Raw genomic sequence first — 14,908 nt, forward strand, 5'->3', positions numbered from 1 at the left:
TGGGGGTATCAAAGCAAATGGGGAGGGGTCGGGGTGAGGGTGCAAAAACATACAACTAACGTTTTGGGGTTTTATTTCTAAAACAAATCTGAAAGCCATGCATATCATTTCCCCCCCCCTTCTACTTCACAGTCATGCACGGCTCTATTTTGGTCCATCACATTAAATCCATTGAAGCTTGTAGCTCTGAAGTGCCAATAGGTAAAAAAATAAAAAATAAACAGATAAAAAGATTTCTTTGATTTTACTGAAACCTTGCAATGCTGCTCCATCAAATTTTGATGTGGGAGAGAAAAAGAAACGAGCATTTAGTATTCGGTCATCCTGCGTCTCCATGAAACAAAACGTTAGCCGTGGTCTGCTGCGCCTCGAAAAGACCGACTAGTCCTTTCATTTTCTTGCTGGGCATTTGAGAAGACATCTACATAATAGCATGTGTGTGTGTGTATGTTTGAGTAGCCCAAAAAATTAATAGATGCTGCTGCGTTCTTCTTTTATCTGCTGGGCTTTGCAGCAAAGAGCCCAGTGAGAACGGGCCGCGTGGAGAACGGCACCCACAAAAGAAAACAATCAAGAAAAAAGGCTCAGCCGTAACTTCACAAGAGAATCGATCAATCTGCAGTCTACACCGGCTTTCAACCTGCTTCAGGGTCCTTTTTTACAAACACCTTTGTTTGTCTCAGGAGATTGCTGCCATCTTTCATCTTTGTTTTAATGCATTCAGCACAATCTTTTCATTAAAACGAAGCAATCAAACTTCCCAGAGTTGCTCTGAAAGGTGGCTGCGATAATGTCCCGGATTATCATATAAATGCAACTTTTGTGACATTTGCTGGTGTAAACGGTTGTGGAAATGCGACAACTCACAACCAGGATGTTATTCCGTATTAAAAAGAGATCACACACACACAAAAAAAAAGATATGTAGAGCACGCTTTATTGGATGACCCTCAGATAATTATTTGGAGCTTCTTTTTTTTGTAAGATTCCATAACAAAAGCCTCGAAGGGCACATTTTACCTTTTATGAGCCAATAATAAAGTGCTATGCAGCAAATACTCCACTAAATATGAAGAGGAGTTCTCCTTTCTATCTGCGCCAAAACCAATATTGTGTGTTTTATGAAACATCTTCTTATATAAAAAAAAAAAAAAAAAAAGACATTTCTTGCTGGTTACTATGCAAATCACCAGTTATTTCTTCTTTTTTTCCCTTCTCAAATCACAATAAACGTAAACTACTTTGGTTGAAATATTATTTGTAGAACAGCTACTGCTACAAATTATTCAACTGTCTTGCAGATTTGCTTTTGAAACAAGTCTTTCGATTTCAAAACACATTTATTCATTATTGACATTTCATTAATAATAAATAATAAATTGAATCTGACACTGCCTTTGAAAACAGCTCAATATTAGCATAGGTGGTTATTATGTCTTTTTTTTATAGCCTTTCATTAGTCCAATCAAGTGATTGGGTTTCAGCTGTTATAAATATGTTGTATGAAACGTTCCTTTAAAAAATATTTGACATTTCAATTTGATGCCTTGAATTTGGACTCTGTCTCTTTAAGAGGCTCCTCGTTTGCTGCTTTCTGAAACGTGCATGAAAGAATCGGAGCAAAACTCCAGGTAGGGAACAACTTAATATAATGATTTTAAAAAGTTGATTTTACAATAAACTTCTCCTTTAAAGATGATTTTTTTTCTTTTTACGTCAAAGAAATTACATGTACGCTCATAAGATAATATGTGACTTATGCATTTACTGAAAGGTGATTTAGATCAAGATTTCACATTTTTTAGAGCTGACACAGAGGTAATGGAGAGATCGTTTTACTGGCACGTCTGCACGCTGGCTCCCAGCATGTTTTTTTTTTTTTTTTCCCTTTTTTTTCTGCGAAATAATTAACATTTCAGTGTCATCTTTTCACAACACAATTGTATCTATTCATAATTTGTTATATGCAGAAGCTGAAAGGAGTCTAAATGTCAGGAATGAATACATTGAGCCCAGCAGGGCTGTATGCTCGAGGTCGAAAGCCCACTGAGTCACCACCATGTTTGGTGTTAATTATGCTCTGCATACTTATTCTGTTTTAAGGTTTAACAAGATTAATCTCCTTCGTGATGGTTCGCTAATGAACGCAGTTTAGGCAAATGACTCTTATTACATGCATTTAGCAAACTGTTAGAGTAGCATATTCTTATTGGAGGACGTTATAGCTGCATCGGTGTGTTTTAACTCTTGATAGTCTGATAGACTCGGTTCGACTGGGCACCAGAATTGCAACATTTGTTGCATTTTCAGCTGCCGCGGCTCGTTCCCGCACTGCACGGTGGAAAACGAGCTGAACACTTTGAAAAACCTGTTCATCCCTGTCGCCAGTGGCGGCGCTGTACCAAGAATTACTGAAGGAGACGACATGGAGACCTCCAAAGAAGACAGTGAACACAACTTCCTTCTCCTCAAAATATAAACAACAATAGTAGGGTAAGATTTTAGCGGAATGCCTTGAATATCCAGCATCTAAATCAAAGTAGTAGCTTGGACGTTGGTTTTTCCGTATTGGATTTAACATTGTATTTTTTCGTAGCTTTTGTGATACATCGGTTGGATAGTCAAAATGTCGACAGTTACATCTATTACATTAAACGAAGTAGAAGCTAATCGATTGACTAAAGATGAATTGGCCTGGTTTTGGGTTGACCACAAAGGATGAAAGACATGGGTGCAATGCTGAGAAGGGATGATGATTTGGAGAAACAGTTGAAAGAAGCTCAGGAATAAATTGAGCGTCTAAAACAGGATGTTGTTTCTCTCACCAAAATAAAATCTTGGAAAAACGGACAATCCCAAGGTTAAACCGAGAGATGGAGAACCAGAGAAAGCACAGGAATAAGTTGAGGTCTCGGATTCAAAACTACCATCAGAAAGTCCTGGAGCATCAAACCTCTTTAAAAAACCTGGAGAGGGAATCAAAACAGGAGGTTGAGAGGATTTTGCTAGAAAAAGAAGCAGTGGAGTCTCGCAGCACAGCAGACCTAAAGACAATTGAACAGCGTGAAGATGAAGTCAACAGACTTGAGTTCGAGCTATCCAGAAAAATTGATGACATTGGTATTTTCAAGAAGGAGGTGTCACACCACGAAGACAGGTGCAGACGTCTAGAGGGCAAAACAGAAAATCTGGAAAAACAGCTGGAAAAGGGAGAAGAGGAAAAAAATATATACTGAAGAAACTTCCTAAACCTACAACAGAGGAGCTCATTTTTAAAAGTAAGCAAGAGTTTAGAGTGGGGCTGCAAATCTGTGAACCGATTATAATTGAAGAAAAAACGAGACGCAAGAGATTAATAAACCCTCTAAAGAAAAAAGAACTCTTGAAGAAACAGGCTGAGAGCAACTCTGGGCCTCAACGACAGGTAACAGCCACGAATGTGAATGAGAAAAAATGTTTTGACCGCCCAGAATCAGAATGGAGAAAGCTTCAGGAAGACATTCAGTCCTTAAATGGTAAAGTAGAGGAACTAATTGAAAATAGGCAGAGGGACGAAGAGCACATTGAAAAACTCATTGAAAAAAATGTCTAAATTGAAAGAAAATTATTACACGGAGAAGATGAAAAACGAGGATTTGCAGAAGAAATACGAAGATTTGAAGAAGGAATGCAAGGATTTGAAGGAATCCCAAACAAGCAAAGAGGCAAAGGTGAAATATTATATTGCTGTGAAAACACCTACAAGTGAAAACAAAGTTGAGACGCAAACTGACAAACAAGTCAAATTTCTACCACCAATTGACCAAATGTCAATTCGTTATCAAACTTTGACTCTTGGTGAGGGCAAGTTAGTGGCGCATTTTAAAGAGGACAAGCTAATAACACCAGAAAAGATAAATCAGCTAAAGCCAATGCCCCCTAGTACAAGAAAGCCTGAAAAGTCACCAACATCGGCAGGCAGGAAGCGTTCTCTCCGGGAAACTGAGCAGAGAAAAGATGGTGGGCAACCAGGCAGAGCGCCACGATGAGATTAACTCATTAATAACTAACTTGTACTAACCTGTACAAAACTAAATACATAGGTTTTCTCCGGGTGCTCCGGTTTGTCCTACCTTTGGGAAAAAAAGTGATTCGGTTAATTGGGGTCTTTTGATTTGACTCTCTTTGGACTTTATCTTTTTTTAAGTTTTCGGGGGAAAACCCCCCTGGGATAAATATATAAGTAATATTTAAATATATTATTTATTATATATATAAATATTATATAAAATTATATATATATATGTGTATGTGTGTGACAGCTTCTCTATTACCCGTGCCGTCATGCACACACAGAGGCCAGTTGGTTGGCATTCGTTTACTCTGTAATTAATAGTTCACACAAACGGCGCAGTCAGCTCCCCCTACTGGTCCACCAGTCATTCACAGCAGGGCGCAAAAGAGTTTGTGTTCTACAAACAATCACTACAATATTTTTCTCTCCAACATGTGATCGTATAGTGGTTTTCATTAACAATACATCTTCAAAATGAATTTAATACAATTTGGTCTTTTATAAATTAAATAATTTTGAAAAATAAATATAGACGGCAATCAAAATTAATTATTAAATTACTAAATAGCACCGTCTGGTGCTTCACAGAAAACAAAGCTGGCCATATCGTCGTCATAGAAACAGATAAACAAACTGACAGACTGGCAAACATAACTGACACATTAAATTGCTGACATTTTTTGTCTCCACCTGCAATGAATCAATGAATAGTTCACACAAACGGCACAGCCAACTCCCCCCACTGGTCCACCAGTCATTCTGTGTACCGCAACCAAACTTCAATTTAGTTCCCGAACACAACCACAAAAACTACTCAGAGGAGAACCGGATTTGATGACTTACCACGGCAGGGCGCAAAACAGTCTATGTGGAATTTCTGGTTTCCCCTCTTATTTATAGGCAACCAGTAGGGGGCGCCAAACACCACTCATTACAAGGCAATTACGACATACATACAAAGATATCTACAAAACATATTTTAGCAAGAATTTCACACATATCTAATATCCGTTACAGATATATATACACACAGCTGTCCAAACTTTTGGTCTGTACTACATATATATATATATATATATGTATGTGTGTGTGAGTGTCAAATAAAACTATTTGTCCACTTCTCAGATTCTGTGCTTGATTGTGTCATTTCTCCAACCACTGATATTCCTGATTCAATGCAAAGCAGCAGGTCATGTGGCGCACTGTCACGGCGCACACAGTGATGTCCAATCCACCAGATCACTGAGCGGCATAAACGTAACTTCCTGAAGGACTTTGTGTGGACATGTCCTCACCAATATTTCCTCCTCCTTTCTTTTTCTTTATGTGCCTGCTTCCATGTGCGGACAGTAACTCGGCAGCAGCTGCAGGCTGTATTCAAAGCATTAACAGTTAGTTAATAATTTTTAAAATTCCTTTGTAAAACGTTAATGGCAAGTATCTCAGTGATCTAGTGGATTGGACATCATGGGGCCAGCCAGGGAACTGGTTCCCTGAAAGGTCATTTTTCCCTCTACATCCTCCGTCTGCTTTCATCACACCACCGCTCTTGTACACAGAAAAAAATTAGCTTAGGGGGTTATCACATTAACAAAAGAATATCATGTACTTTTAACTAAATAATTTCATGTTTCAAACAAAACGTGATACAATCATGTTGAATATACAAATTCAACAACTTCACGTTTATGAAATTTAATCATCTTGAGATAACATTATTCATTATAGTCAGACTGATCTTGTGCTGAAGCCGAGTGAGATCACGGGATATCACACGAGTTCACGCGAGACAATCATTTTTTTGTCTCAACTTGAATAACGTATTCAAGTTGAGATAACATGATTCAATTTAGTCAGATTCATTTCCCTCCGAAGAGGGTCTAGCGAGATCAAGGGATCACGAGAGATTATGGAAGATCACGCAACATAACTGTTTTGCGCCTGGGAAAACTTCAAAGCGGTTTTAGTTACACATTAAACTATAGATATTTGTTTTTCTCTACAGGGCACCATTGGCATTTAAGAACTGCACTGTTGCAGTGCATTTAAGAAGTGTAAAAAGTCTCTGACTTTTAAAAAAAATGATCTTTGAATTAACGTAATTAAATCATGGAAAGGATTTCCACACGATTAAATAGCTTTCTTTCAGCATGAAGCATGTTTGTTGAGCTAACTTAATTTTCATGAGTTGTATCAAATTAATAAGTAGTGTGAAGGTATCACTGTAACATAAGTTGGTTTCTCTGGCATGCTGTGGTGGCGCAGGGGATTAGCACACCCCACGTTTGGAGGCCTTAGTCCTTGACGCAGACGTCATTGGTTCGACTCCCGATCCTGGCGACCTTTCCCATGTCCTCACCCTGTCTGCCTAATGTCTCAAAAAAATATCTGGGCTCTCCCTTAGAGATAGGGTGAGAAGCTCAGACATCCGGGAGGGACTCAGAGTAGAGCCGCTGCTCCTCCACGTCGAGAGGGGCCAGTTGAGGGGCATCTGGTCAGGATGCTTCTTGGACGCCTCCCTGGTGAGGTGTTCTGGACACGTCCCACCGGGAAAGACCCAGGACATGCTGGAGGGTCTATGTCTCTCGGCTGGCCTGGGAACGCCTTGGGATTCCTCCGGAAGAGCTGGAAGAAATGGCTGGGGAGAGGGAAGTCTGGGCCTCCCTTCTGAAGCTGCAGCCCCGTGACCTGACCCCGGATACCCTCGCCCTCAACTACAGTTGGGAACATTGTTTACTTGAAGCCGCTCTCACAGCTAAAGAAGGCTTCTTCGATCACCCTATTCCTTCAGCCGCTATTCAAATAAATGAAGAAATAAATGCTTCTCAACGAATACTCTCAGGTCTCGCCTCGCCGTATTTCAAACTCCCCTCGCTGTAATCCCCCCATATCTTCCTCCTCTTTACTGAAGAAGCTGTTCTGCCCTGCTGGGAGCTCATCCACTCACTGGCAGATGTATTCCGTATTTTTCTATTCCTGTGTGATTCGCCAAGCCAAAGCAGCGTATTAGGCATGCAGGCAGAGCGCTAAGTCAGCAGAAGCAGGAATTGAGAGGTAATCATTTTAAACACGATCCTGACTTCTAAGTTCTCTCGCGGTCCTCCAAGAGGGACCCGGCTAATCTAAACAATACCCCATCCGTGTGCCAGGTAAGCACTAAAAGAAGGATCTCGCTTTCTGGTTCCGCGAGCAGCTTTTGAGTATGGATGGAATCTGCTCCGAGCCGCTCTTTTTGTTCCAGTTAATTAGCAGACAGCGGCCTGATGTTGGCCCAACCCTCCAGAGAAGACGAAGGGACTGATGAGCTGCTGCAGGGAGGCATGGAGCTGAAACTGCTGCCAGGAGCATCTGTGCGTCTCGCGCGTCTACTGTGGGACTGGAGCTTTCAGATGCAGTCAGGTGTTGCAGTTCATTCTTGTGTGCTGGCATTGCCGAATCAAGGAAATGTGCGTTTGATGAGGGCGGGGAGGGGAGGGGGGGGGATCATCCTAAAGCATTTATTTCTTCATCTGTAGGTATCGATCACAGACGTGTTGATAAAAAGTATAAAAACAAGTCAGTTGTACTTTTGTTTTTTCAGGGATTTTTGTGAGTCTATTTGTTTTTTGGTGAACTAGTTTTAGGTTAATGCATCTGGTCGATAGTCCAGTGACTGTCGACTCTGTTGCTTGTCTCAGAACCATCCAGCTGCCGGATCCTTCTGAAGGTCGTTGTCGTTTTATCTGGTAAAGCGAATCTTGAGACCAAAATAATCTAAACATATTCTTATTAAATTACATTAGTTAAAAAAAAAAAAACACTCACTAGCTGGCATGTTGTCTCTGCCATTTTTTAATTTAAGAACCTTATTTTGAACTTTACTTTGATGACTGTTTGTCTGCCAGACTCATTTAGGAACACTGTCTTGTTCTTTCTACCATGCTGTGATCTGATACAGCAGAAATCTCTTCCTCGCTGGTTTTGACAGCCTGATGCCAAACTTCATCTTTCTGACTAGCCTTGTAGAAGATCTGCATACCCGCACAATCAGCCTGTCTTCCTATAGAAGAGTCTCATCGCTGCTGCAAAACACTGGATCTTTTTCCACTATGACTGAACTTGCACACCTGCCGGGCATTACATAAATGAAGATGTAGACTCTAATGAGTATGGACAACTCATCTGTAATCTACTTATTTGATAACCTTTAAACCTGTTTTATCTCTTCTGCTCCAGTTCGCTCTATCATGGCGACACAGGAGAATATATCTGGCTGTGTGAATGCACTTCCTGGAAAAGATTATCTGTTGTTTTTCTCAAGCGCACAGGAACCTGCGGACCATGTGTGGATCCAACACCTCAGATCTAAGTCGGTTGTGGAGAGCGGATTGTTTATTTGTGAGTATCGCACACAAAGACAGACAGATACGCAGGGGCTGAAAAGCTGTTCGAGTGTGCGTGGACAAAGAACCTGGGGGGCTGATTTTAAAAGGGAAAATAAACAAGAATCGTTCACTGGGTGTAATAGTGGAGGTGGGGTTGTTGTGGGAATGTAAGCATTTGATATAAAAACAAGCTACAAAAATATGGAAACCTGTGAACGCAGACAGAGTTACTCTCATTTGCAGCAGGACCAGGAAGATGAAGAAAACAACCTTTTACTTTCTGTTATTTTACTGTGATTTCTTGTTTCCTCTTTTGTTACCAAACACTTTTTTTTTTATCAGTCAGAGGTCATTGTGACCTCAACACAATGTACACAGCCAAAATCTGACCTAAAAAATATGATACATTAAAAACCAAACATAGAAAATGGGACTCTTGATCTGAACATTGTTGTGTTCTGTGTTTTTCTGTATATTTATTTCTAGTTTCCTGTGTGTCTGAGTCTCTGTGTTGTCCTGTCTCCCCGTGATTAGTCCCCAGGTGTATCTCGTTCCCTGATTTCCTCTTGTGTATTTAGCGTCACCTGTGTGTGTCTGTCTTCGTCGGGTCCTACGTCTTGTAACGTCTCAGTTCCGTCTCCGTCAGTCTGTGTACGTCTGCTAACGTCTATGTACGTCCGGTATTGTCGAGTCCTCGTACTTTCCTGTTGCTACCTGAAGTGAGCATTAGCCTTCCGCTCAACAGTGCTGCCAGGTCTGTGGACTGTTTTCTGCATATTTATTATAATTAAAACTTCTCATCACCGCATATCTGGGTCTGCTGCGTTTTACCTCACCGCCTAAACACCACACCTTATGACAAACATATTGAACTTTATTGCATGACAGCATTTCCGTGACTGTTGGTGACGACTGAACGTGCACTTTTATACTTCCATCAGTACACATGTAGAATACTTCTACATCAATCTATCACCCATTCTGTTCAAATTTAAAAATAAACTGGTTTTCCAACATTGCTGTTGTCCATTCTTCCATTTTCTAATCTCGATTTATCCTCACAGCACCTTCCGAGGGCTGGTGTTGATCTCCCTAACTTTAACGTCTTACTCTAGGTGACTAACCAAAGGTTGGGTAAAACCTGCCTAGGTCACAGTTCAATCTTCTATCGATGTGATAGAGTGGTCAGATGACATTGTTAGTGTTGTTGCACTTTGAAGAAATTTGCATAGATCGGTGTTTCTCAACTCTGGTCTGCAAGGTAAATGGTTGAAAGCCTGTTTTATTAAGACTTCTGTAAAGGGCTTTATACTACGTTCAATCATTCAACCATAAATTTATCCACTGGGGGAGATTGATGAAAGTGAGACTGCTACACAATTTGAGTTAAGGCAGGTGAAGAGTCTTGCCCAAAGACACAATGGCAAGATGACTGAGATGGACAGAGAAGGGGTTGGAACCAGTAAACCCCTGGTTACAGGATGAACCTCTATGTTTTCAGCCACTTCCTGCATGTTTTAGATGATTGTCATCAAGTCAAATCAGGTGTGATGAAGCAAGAAACATCTAAAATATTATGGGCAGCTTGTCCCGAGGACTAGCGTTGGAAAACACTGACACTGATTTTTCAGTACAAGGTTAGATACACAGAACCATCATCAAGCGTCATCTTGTCACTGTTCTAGCCTGTTTTAAAGGCGTCGCTTTCATGAAAAATGCCTGGCTCTAGACTGGATGTGTGGTGTTTTTCTTAAAAAGAATCACCAACCAAAAATGTAGGGATTGAGAAGCTGTGATCTCAGTTTTCTAGCCTTACTAATTTAAAAAGCACATAATCCAGTTACTTCCCTTGAACTTGTCAGGTACCACCAGAACTTTCCAGTTTACCTCTAACTCTTATGTATCATTTCATTTCAAGCAAATGCATTGCAAGTTCAGAAAAGTAACCTTCGTTTAAAGTAACTTTGGAAAGGCTTTAAAACATTTATGTCCTGAGGCACAAAGAAAAACAACCACAATCATGCTGGACCTGCTGTGGTGTGTGTGGCTCCTTTGGGGCAGGCATTTCAGGGCTTATTCAATAAAAATCTGTGAATGTTGCAAATTCCCTCTGACATTTACACTTACACAGTTTAAATCCTCTGCAATGATCACTAGTTTAGAGCTAGAGTACTGGGGTTTAATCTGGACCGGTGCTGTCTGTCCTCTTCATTTGCTTTTGGAAGTGATACAACATGGGAGTCCATGTCAGCAGAAACCCTTTAGAAACTTGCTACAGCTGGACATTTCTGTGCAACTCAGTTTGTAGCTCTATTTAAGTCACAAAGCATAGTCGGTGCGTCAGCATTAACGGATGTATTTCAATGGTTTTATTGGTGAAAATCCTTTCTATCCTGGCACTAGAGCCTCTCCTCTCAGTCGCCGAGCAAACACTGGTGCAGCGGGGGTTATCAGCGCTCAGTGTCTGAGGGTCTTATGGGCCCATTTGAGACTCAGATCTATTACTTATATAGCTGTATAAAGCTTGGGGAAAATCCGTTTTGGAAAAAAAGGTCTGGATCTCTTGGTAGAAATATTTTTTATTTTTTTAGTTCTTCCAGAAGGTAACCTCTTCCCAACAATTATTCAACCTGTGAACAAATTGAAACAATTTAAAGAACAACAATACCAGGTTTTCTCAAATTCAACATAAAACCTCAAACCTTGTCAACTCCTTCTTGGCAAGCAGGTGAAAGGTCATGGTTTGTGTCAGAGTTCGGGCGTGAAGTCTTTCAGCATGGCCGCTTCCTCTTCCTGCCACTAGAGGGCCTGTTTATCATTAAACTTGTGTTGGTGCTTCCAAGTGTAAATCTATGGACATTTAGATCAGTGTCTCTCCATTCTGGTCTTTAAGGACCGCCGCACTTCATGTTTTAGGTGTTTCCCTTCAGCCACGCACCTGTCTTGAATGAGTGAATGATTAGCAAACTTCTGCAGCACTTGAAGGCATCATGGAGTCATGGAACAGAGACACGTATAAAGACATAAAGGGGTTTGTGAGAAATATCAATTTAGAGCCTTTGTTATGTTGGTTTGTTCTTTTTCTTGTTTGTGCAAGGCAGTGATCTCTTCACTGGACTTTTCTTTAACAATTCTTGAAAAATGTTGGCCATATTTTCAACATTCGGTGAAGCATTCCTGTCGACAGTCCAGGTATCTAACTCAAGCTCACCTGATGCAATGAAGAAACCTTTGAAATCTGTGCGCCTAGCATTCGTTTCCGAGGTACGGTTGAATCATTTTTGACTGCAGTAGCCACTGAACGTGTGATTCGGCGTTGAGTTTGGATAAAATCCTTGAAGTCTCAGTTTTAACAATTTAGTTCTACCAATTTAAACTGTTCTCGTGTAATTTGTTAATCGCAAACACTTGAACATTTAAAAACCTTACCTAGTTTATGGTATTTGGCTTTGAAGGATTTTTGGAAAGACTGGTGTTAACGATAGCTAGCTAGGTAATACCTTTTAGCAATCATCTATCATTGATAATCAATTGCATCATCTTTAGCTCAAATGAACATCTGAGGACCTGCAATAGTGACAATTTCTTAGCTCAAAACTGCCATAAGGGAGCCATGTCTGACTTTTTTTTTTTTTATCCTCCATCATGGCCACCAGCAGTAAAATGACTTCAGGTATCATTCCCTTAATTTCCTTGGAGGGAAAAACCCTAGCCTGTTTTTTTATTTTATTTTATTATTAGTGATTCAGTGGACAGAAGTGGTTCTCCAGCAAACGCTCTATTTGGTCTTCTCCTCCTTTAAGGCCGACGTGTGAACTTCAAGGTCACAATTAAAAAGCGAGATAAAGGAGCAGAGAGGGTGATCAGAGAGGCGCACCGAGGTGATTTGTGAATAAGCCCTGAGGCTACCCCTCGTTAGAAAAACCTCGGAGACTTTCGGCGGCCGGGAAAACCCACTGGGACTCGTGACAAAGCTCACCCCGTCCGGCTCTTCAAAGGCCCCCCCGACTCATTTAAATAAGTCTGGATGCGCCGCGGCCCTGCACTCTCTCATCTGACTCGCTGCTCGTGAATCTTGAGCAGGACAACACACTCACACACCTCGGCTATCGATAAATTTTAGTGCACCTCGAGGGAAGCGGTGGGAGGGTTGTGTGTGGGCCGGGGGGGGGGGGAGCCGACGCGCTCTTAAATATCAGGCGAGGAGACAGGCCTGAAGACTGTGTTTATCTGCCAAGGACAAGAGAGGCAAATCTCTCAGCGAGGCGAGGACATCGTGGAAAACATCTTGGCAGCACCTGTTAAAACATTTAACAGCCTGACTTTTCAAAGGCCACTGGTTTACTTGAAAGGTTGAGAATAGATCTTTGAAGAGGGGGGAGAAGGAGGAGGATGGGAAAGGAAATACAATGAGAGGACAGGTCTCTGTGTTCATATTTAATTAATGAAGCTGGAGGAAGGATAAAGTGAGGCATTCTAATGAAGCGCCGTCTCATTACAGCAAATTTGGGAATACGAACTATTTAAGTGGGTATGTTGGTTTGGTTGAAGCTGTGTGAGTGCGACAGAGGGCGGAAAAAATATAATAAGTCATCTGTTATCGATTCCACCCATCTATTTGTAAGTTGATGAATTATTAAGTATGTGAAAGTGTTGCTGGTTTGTTGACCAGTCGATTGCTGCAACACGGTGTGATTGCTCCCCGGATGGCTCGGCTGTTAATCCGACACAGTTTCCAATGCTTTAGCGGAAAAATGAGGGTAAAAAATAAAGGTGATTGTACTTCCACAAACTGTTGTTGGCGTTTGTTTTTTTCTTTTTTGTTTTATTTAAATGTCAAGAGGAAATGGTCAGAAACAGGAGAAGTAAACTTGCAGAAACGTAACCGAGCGGGTTGCAGTACAGTTTCAAAAATTCAGCCAGTAAAATTGGTGAAAGTTATGAAGTTATGGGGAATATCCGGAAAACATCTACGGTAAGTTATAAGAATATTCTAGAGATTATTCAGTAAGATCTATAAAGTACGTAGTATGTTCCAGGACAAAAAAAAAAGAAACAACAAAAATCTCTAAGTTCAGAGAAAGTATCTGGAGCATTCTGGGAAAACACATATATTGGTCCAAAAATAAATTATATTTTAAGACGTATTTCTTTCAGTACTGTTCTGAAATACTAGTTAGTAACTCTTGTTCCTTATTTATGGAAGAAGTGTTCCTCTGAGCGGGAGACCAAACACAATTCTCAGCCAGCAATCAGTCTAATGTCTAGATTTACTTTTCGTGTCAAAATAACAAAGCTTAAATCTGTATGTTTATGCGAAAGCCTGACGACGACGGAGATCTACACACTTTGTTTTGCATTTCCACTTACCTAGTCAATAGCTTTAGAGCCAAATCCCTTATTTGTGCAGAAGATTGATCATGTCACACGTCAGCGCTTTGATCCTTTGAGCTGAAAAATCTTTCTGAGGCAGACGCTGGACATTATTCAATGCAGCCTGCTTGCACAGGGTTGGAACTTGGCAGTGCCATCACTAACCAATACTTCTTTCACTGCCCAGAGGTCATGAGGAAGAGCAAGATCTGATCAAATCTAATTCACCCTCTCACCCACGCTCATCAAAACTCGTAGTTTATCGTAACATTCTCTGTACAGATGACAAAATAAAAACTCTCTCTTGACATTTTACTTAACTGCCTCATCATCTGGGCTTAAACTGATGGAAAAAGGCTCGTAAAGTAAAGCAGTCTGCTTTTTTTACCAGAAGTAAATTCCAGCCAATTTAGACATTTTTTATTTTTTATTTTTTGTCCATTTTTGTTTCAAGAGTAAAGACAGATATCCACTGGAGGAAGAAAAACTAAAATAGGCTGTTACCTTAAAGCTACGACAGCGGAGAGATGAATGAACTATTATTGAGCGGCTGACCCAGAAGTGGCCGGGCTGACACTTTAATAACACACTTCTGGGGTAATTTTATATCTGTGGTCAAAGCCCGAGTCGAGGTACGCATCTCGGCAGAATGTTTCAGAGGATGAACTTGGCCTCACCCTATTCAGACGCAGACCTACAGAGAAAGATGCGCAGTCTTTTTGCAGCCAGGTGATGAAGATATGGAAAAATAAGGACTAGAAAATTATCCTTTTGTACAGAATCAAGTCATATTGTATGCGACGCCAGGACAGGCTGAAAAGAGCACGCTTTCTTCCAGCTCTAGACACATCCTAATTATTTAAGTTCCAGCTGGTGAAAAGTGTTTTTTTTGTTTGTTTTTTTTTTTATGTTTTACCTGCGTTTCTGCTGTCCAAATAATATGGCAAATTAATTATGAAACAAAATTTGCTTAATGGAAACAAGACAATTTTGAAACAAATCACATTTTTCGATGAAAAGTTTTCACCGTAGAATGAGGTGGGCGGTTTTCGACTGTGTCGAAACTAGTGTATTTCCCGAAAGCTGCAACGGCAACACTTTGTCCGCATCAAACGAG

This window comes from Gambusia affinis, linkage group LG21 (genome assembly GCF_019740435.1).
Source record: "Gambusia affinis linkage group LG21, SWU_Gaff_1.0, whole genome shotgun sequence".
NCBI lineage: Eukaryota > Metazoa > Chordata > Actinopteri > Cyprinodontiformes > Poeciliidae > Gambusia > Gambusia affinis.